The sequence below is a fragment of the Mus caroli genome, chromosome 2 (assembly GCF_900094665.2).
Source record: "Mus caroli chromosome 2, CAROLI_EIJ_v1.1, whole genome shotgun sequence".
NCBI classification, from domain to species: domain Eukaryota; kingdom Metazoa; phylum Chordata; class Mammalia; order Rodentia; family Muridae; genus Mus; species Mus caroli.
This window is the reverse complement of record NC_034571.1, coordinates 160,172,120-160,177,518: the sequence shown is the minus strand read 5'-3', so window position 1 is coordinate 160,177,518 and position 5,399 is coordinate 160,172,120.

Sequence of the window (5,399 nt, the reverse complement as noted above, 5' to 3'; positions counted from 1 at the left end):
CCAGCAACCACATGGTGGCTCACAACCATCCGTAATGAGATCTGACTCCCTCTTCTGGAGTGTCTGAAGACAGCTACAGTGTACTTACATATAAATAAATCTTTAAAAAAAAAAAAAAAGAATAGATGGTCAATAGTCCTGTTGTAATTTCATTTTGCTTAATTATTTTAACCTGCTTTTGAAGAATATGTTTTTGCGGTGATTGTTTTTAGAGAATATGTACCTTGTGGCTATTCAACAATCTTTTTCTTACATAGAGAACTGTGTTTTAGAAGATATAAAGGCTAAGATTAAAAAAAAAAAAAAGTTGTCCAGTCAACTCGTTGGAGTTTGCTCCATCCACGAAATATACTTGTGTGTGTATATGTGTATGTGTGTTTGTGTGTATATGTGTATGTATATGTGTGTTTGTGTGTATATGTATATGTGTATGTGTGTTTGTGTGTATATGTATATGTGCATGTATATGTATATGTATATTGTTGGAGCCTGCTAACTGGAGCTTTGCTCCCTCCATCCACAAAATGTGTATGTATGTAAAATGGTTGGAGCTTTGCTCCATCCACCAATGTATGAGCATGTATGTATGTATGTATGTATGTATGTATATATGTATGCATGCATGTATGTATGTGTATGTGTGAACTTGTTGGGGCTTGTCTTGCTTCATCCCTCTGTCTATGTGTGTGTGTGTGTGAGTGATTGCCCCCTTTTTCTCTTCTCCTTCTCACAGGTCCCCAAAGAATTTAAAGAGTTCAGAGAGTTCCTAGAGGGTCCCAAGTAGTGCTGGCCCCAGTGAATCAAGCTTTCTGCCCTCAGAGAAAAGTCTGCTGAGTGATCAATGAAACACTTGGCCCTCCTCAGTTTACCCTGTAGTGTTGAGGCTGCCTTCAACATTTCAAACAAACAAACAAACAAACAAACAAACAAACCAGGTTCTCCCTACATAGCCCTGACTGTCCTGGAACTCACTCTGTAGACCAGACTGGCCTTGATTTCAAAGATCCATCTGCCTCTGCCTTTTGCTTGCCGGGATTAAAGGTGTGCACCTCATGCCCGGGAAGACCTTCATATTTTAAAGCTTTGCCCCAAATCAAAACTTCTAAGCCACTGCTTTCTGCGGAAGGAATACATGAAAGTACAGATTTTTATTTTCTCCTGGAACAAAAATGAATGTCCAAGGCAGACTGCTGGTGGGGACTGTTAGCACACTGCACTCCATCTTTGATTAGCTGTGGCCCTTGGCTAGGGGTTTCCTATAACCACTGTCACCCAGCAAGGGCAAAAGATCAAAGGCTTGGCTCTGTCCCTACTGGACTTAGATTTTCCATGCGTCCCGTGTGCATGGATACTGGACATGGGCTGCCTGCTTCCTGGCAAAGCTGGGGACAGGACAGTGTTCTTTTCCTTCATTACCATTTTGTGTATTCTCATGTTCATGAGTATGTGTGCATCAGCTTGTGCACGTACAAGCCAGAGGACAACTCCAAGTGTCGTTCCTCAAGAGCCACCCACGTTTTATTGTTTAAGATTTATATCTTTTATGCATATGTGTACACTGTCACTCTCTTCAAACACACCAGAAGAGGACATCGCGGGTCCCATTACAGATGATTGTGAACCACCATATGGTTGCTGGGTATTGAACTCAGGACTTCTGATGCTCTTAACTGCTGAACCATCTATCTCTTCCACCCCATTTTTACTTTCTATGACACAGAGGCTTTGACTGGCCTGGGTTTTACCCAGTAGACTAGGCCAGTTGGTCCAGTCGGTCAGTGACTCTGAGGGACTCACCTCCTGACGCCTGGATTCCAAACACACACCTTCACATCTGCCTGTTTTCTTTACCTTCGTTCTGGGAACTAACTCAGGTCCTTGTACCAGAAGAGCACTTCACCAACCGAGCCATCTCCACAACTCCATGTTTTGGGGTTTTGAGACAGTTTGACAATTTATCCCAGGCTAGCCTGGGACTTGCAGTTATCCCCCTGCCTTTGTGGGTCATAGGTGTGAGCTCCATACCTGTCTTTCTGCTGTTTTCTTCACCAAGCTGACCGCAGGTCTAGGCTCTACAAAGAGCATGGTTTTGCTTGAGCTTCCACTCAAATCTGGAGGAGGCTCCCTTGGATAGTGTCATGGGGAGGGAGCTGGCACGGCCCATCCTTCTGTTTCCATCCATTCACCCTTTAGAGGCCCCAGGGGCTCTAAGATGCTGATGCTGGAGTTCAGGAGAGCCAGCCTGGGCTGCTTTGAGATTTCGTCCTCTGCCTGGCACCATGACCCCCATAGCTGGGACCAAACAGGATAATCAATTAGGGAAGATAAATCTGGAGTCTGGTTGCTTTTACCTTAGAACTCTCAGGGACAAGGGCATTTGGGCTCAGCCTTTTATCCTTTTGGACTTCAACACACACTTTCAGTCACAGGCAGCTTTTGGACATGACCTAGACCCGGGGACTATGATAAAGACTTCCTAGTGAAACCTGAATCTACTGTTGGCTTTTCCTACCCAAATTTAATCTCATCCCCAGACCTCAAACAAGTAAAAACAAAGCTCAAGTAGGCTGAGGTGGGAAACATAACAGGCAACAGTTAATTTTCAAGGCAGAAAACTGGACAGCCTTTGTCTCAATCTGATGAGCACACGCCTCTCCAGCCAGGGCTGAGGGGGCCACGGGGGTCACTTCAAGAGCTACAGCAGCAGCAGCCAGGTCAAGCCTGGTGGGCACACCTGTTAATCCTAGTGCTGCAGAGCCTGAGACAGCAGGGATTTGGCAAATTTGAGGCCAGTCTGGGTTACATTGTGAGTTCCAGACCAGCCTGAGCTACATAGTGTGACATTGTTTCAAAAAACCAAAAAACAAGTGTCTAGGAAAGTGGCTGAGTGGATAAAGTGCCTGCTGCACAAGCCAGAGGGCACCAGTTCAGATGCCCAGCTTCCTTGTAAAAAGTTGGCATTGCAGCATTTCTCTATAAATCCAGAGCTGAGAAGGCAGATACAGGCAAGTCCCTAGAGCTCACTGACCAGTCAATGCAGCTGAGCGAGGTAGGAAGAGAAATTCTGTCTCAACAAGATGGAGGGTGCTGGAGGACTCCTGGCACAGCGTCTGCATGCACACTTGAAGAAAACACGCATGCACACAATATGCACAGGCAGCCATGCACTACACGAGTAAGCCCAGAGTGATGGCACTGGCCTTTAATCCCAGCACTTGGAAAGCAAAGCCGGGGGGCGTGGGGGGCTCTCTAAGTGAGTTCGAGGCCAGCCTAGTCTATATAGTGAGACATTAACTTAAAACAAATAGCCAAAGCAAAATGATGACAGAGAGGGAACACTGGCAGATAATTGGTTTCAAGGAGCCAGGACCAGGGCTAGTCTGAGTCACTTTTACGCTCAGAGTGTCCACAGGTTTGACAGCTCTGCCTAATGGTTGCAAAGAAAAAGATTAAAACCAGAAATTCCCATCTCAGTGCGGTCAACCTGTGTAGGTCGATCACAGTAAATATTGCGGAGCAGAGTGTGGGGTGTCACCAACGGAACCCTCCCCCTCTCCCCACTCAATGCCAGTAGACACAGACACACCCCCAATTGTGATCATCTTGTCTACAGTGTGCAGTTTGCATTGTACACTTTTGTGAAGTCACGGGTACTATACACACAAGGGCCTTGGCTGGGTTGAGCACATGGCCACAACATCACGAGGTACCTCACATCTTTGGTGCAAATTTGAGGTTATTGGACCCCACACTTAACTCAGGTCGTCATGCTTAGTAACAAGGAGCTAAGGTGGACATCTTTTATGTCATTTATTAGCTGGAAGTTCTTAAGTGTTTGAGCAAGGACTTAGCAGTTGTATTGCTGGTTACTGTAGGCAGAAATTTTTGGCCACCTACTTTTTTTTTTTTTTTGGCTTTTTTCGAGACAGGGTTTCTCTGTGTAGCTTTGGCTGTCCTGGAACTCACTCTGTAGACCAGGCTGGCCTTGAACTCAGAAATCCACCTGCCTCTGCCTCCCAAGTGCTGGGATCAAAGGTGTGCGCCACCACTGTCTGGCTTGGCCACCTACTTTGAATAAGAGCTCAGCCTCTCCTCTAGCCCATCACCCAGAGGTGGTGGAAGAGAACAGTTATTAGGATCTGAGGAAAATGGATCTGTTCAGCAATCGTTCCTAGGGAGGGGCAAGCTGCTACAGGAACCCCAGGAGCAGTTCTTTGGCAAGTGTCTCTCAATGACTGCTTTACCATAAGCTGAGCTCAACAACCCAATGTACTGTGTGTCGTTAGCGAAAAATAACATAGTGGAGTAAATCAAGCAGATGCTCACTGCTCTCACCCACTGTCTGTGGGGTCACGTTTATACTCCATCATGGGTCCTTTCTGCTATATCCAAACATCTTTTCACAGCTTCAGTAAGACATCCTTTCCCCTGTGTGCCCCAGCAAAACATTATTTCACATATTTAACTTTCCAAAGAAACTAAGTTTCCACTTCAGGTTTCAGTCCTGCACCTGAGTTTCAAGGACTCTCTCTTCTGCAGTGCTTGGGGCTCTGGGAGGGCATGAAGTGTGTCCACCTTAATCGCTTCTGTGTCCTGTTACTAGGGAACAGAAGGTGGTGGAAACTTCAGAGAAGGCCTCATCAAGGCCATGAGCTATGTCTGCTGAGGAAGAATAGCCAGAGTCCAAAGACAAATGCAACTATACCCGTTGGTTCAGTGTGCCCAGGCTTTAAGAACATTCTACCAAAGCCCTCTTGCATGTGGATGACCAGGTCTGTGGGCCTCCCGTGTGGACTGCCTTATGCCATGACAACTCGATTGAGTGGCAGTCCCCAGATGTCCTGGCTGGCAGAGTGAGCTCATTTCTGTCCAGTTTGCTGCACATTAAGCCTGACCCATTGGGCTATTCATCCATCTGTAAACCCCAGGGGTGAGGTGGTAATCTCAGGGTGTCATGAGCTATGGACAGCACAGGGCACCAGAAAAAGGCCACTGACATAGGGCACGTAAAGTGGGGACCCAACAAAGTTTTAAGGGCCTGATGCACCTTGGTGAAGTGTGGCTTCATCTTGGGAAATGAGGTCCACAGAGTCTATTAGCCGCGCATGGTGACACACAGAGTCTATTAGCCGGGCATGGCGACATATTCCTTTCATACCAGTACTGGGAGGCAAAGGCCGGCAGATCTCTTTGAGCTCACAGCCAGCCTGGTCTACATAATACGTTCCATGCTAGCCAAAGCTACACAGCGAGACCCTGTCTGGACTCCCTGCCAGGCCACACCTATGCTACCTCCTTGGGGAAGGGAGAGGTTTGGGAGTGGGGACTCCTGAATGGATCTCTGGCAGTATTTTTGTCTGAGAGAGCTGGTTACAAGTGTTTGCAACTTGTGAAAAGCT